General features: G+C 41.1%; 1 protein-coding gene across 8 annotated transcripts in view; it reads right to left on the reverse strand.

Moving 5' to 3' along the window:
* Positions 1-2,007, reverse strand: part of ralgapa1 (Ral GTPase activating protein catalytic subunit alpha 1) — a 90,486-nt gene that overhangs the window by 21,155 nt on the left and 67,324 nt on the right. The window lies entirely within an intron of this gene.

Genomic DNA, 2,007 nt, shown 5'->3' on the forward strand with positions numbered 1-2,007 from the left:
GTGTGTGTGTGTGAGTGTGTGTGTGTGTGTACGTACGACGGAGATGGGCTGGCCACGGCTTGCATTGAGGGGAGCTGTGTATGAACGCGAACACACACGCGCATGCACATCCACTCCAATATTTATCCCAATTAAGCTGTTCGCTAACTCAATGCAGAAGCTGAGGCCACGGCAAAAAAAAAAAAACAAAAAAAAAACCCTAAGTGATACATTCATTACTACCCTTTGACGTGCGCACACGTTTGTTTCATCTCATCATCTTCATCGCAAAGGAGGCCGCCAGAGCGGGATTGCAAACCGTGTTTGCTGGGAACACACATCGACCACCAACACGGTATGGGTGTCGGTGAATGTCACACAGGCTATGAGAATAATTCTCCAACTAAGGAGATGGATTTTATTCTTATTCTACAGGCTCAGTTAGACAACATCTGCCACACGCAGCGATACAATCTGATGACATAAAGATTAATCTTTAGTCTGATGAATTTATTTTATTTATATCTTTGTCCACTGTGAGGGACAGCCTTCAGCAACTCTGCCCTTGTAGGAACTACCTCCGACCGGACCTCCGTGACACAGCCTCTTAAATCTGCACTCAAAACACACCTATGCCAGATCGCCCGTATCATCCGCCATTTTTAGTGAGGCTCTTTTTTTTGTTTTTGTTTTTGTGCTGCTAGTTTCCTTTGAAATATTGTGGTTACTTTGCATACCTTGAGTGCCCTAAAATGCCACTCTAAGTACAACCGTTAATTTTTATTATTATTAGCAGAGGGCACTTGAAATTTTGAATTGGACCTTCAGTCACAAAATGTCAAAGAGAACCTTTTCTCAACTCTAGATTTTTTTTCATTTTTTTTTAAATGAGGATTAGACTCACCTGTGAATGGATGCTTGTAAATGACTGATTCTCAACTCAACTCAACTGTATTTATGGAGCACTTTAAAACAACCACTGCTGTATACAAAGTGCTGTACATGGAGCAAATATCATATATACAACAATAAACAACAAAACAATAAATTCACAATGAACAGTCGAAAGCACAAAAAGGTAAAACTAAGACCAAGTCTGACTCATGCTGAGTCAAAAGCCAAAGAATAAAAATGTGTTTTAAAGATGGGCAGCGAGGAGGCTTGTTGAATGTTCAGTGGGAGGTCATTCCAAAGAGAGGGACCAGCAACAGAAAAGGCTCAATCCCCTCTGAGCCTCTGTTTAGTTCTTGGTACCTCTAATAATGTCTGGTCCGCAGACCTGAGGCACCGGGCAGGTGTGCAGAGTCGGAGGAGCTCAGAGAGGTAAGGTGGAGCAAGGCCATTTAAAGATTTGAAAACAAAAAATAAGATTAAAAAAAAAAAAAAAAGTGGTTACTTTGTATACCTTGAGTGCCCTAAAATGCCACTCTAAGTACAACCATTAATTCTTATTATTATTAGCAGAGGGCACTTGAAATTTTGAATTGGGCCTTCAGTCACAAAATGTTAAAGAGAACCTTTTCTCAACTGTAAATTTTTTTTCATTTTTTTTAAAATGAGGATTAGACTCACTTGTGAATGGATGCTTGTAAATGAATGATTCTCAACTCAACTCAACTGTATTTATGGAGCATTGAATCTAAATCACAGCTTTCATTGGGGTTGCGCAAGAATTTTAACTGCACAGGCAAACCTCGGTTTTCGTCCATAATCCATTCCAGAAGAAACAATAAAACAATAAATTCACAACGAAGACAGTCGAAAGCACAAAACAGTAAAACTAAGATCAAGTCGGAGTCATGCTGAGTCAAAAGCCACAGAATAAAAATGAGTTTTGAGACAAATTTCAAAGATGGGCAGCGAGGGGGGGCTTGTCGAATGTTCAGTGGGAGGTCATCCCAAAGAGAGGGACCAGCAACAGAAAAGGCTCAATCCCCTCTGAGCCTCTGTTTAGTTCTTGGTACCTCTAATAATGTCTGGTCCGCAGACCTGAGGCACCGGGCAGGTGGGCAGAGGCGGAGGAGATGA

The sequence above is a fragment of the Hippocampus comes genome, unplaced genomic scaffold (genome assembly GCF_001891065.2).
Source record: "Hippocampus comes isolate QL1 unplaced genomic scaffold, H_comes_QL1_v1.1 scaffold356, whole genome shotgun sequence".
Lineage (NCBI taxonomy): Eukaryota > Metazoa > Chordata > Actinopteri > Syngnathiformes > Syngnathidae > Hippocampus > Hippocampus comes.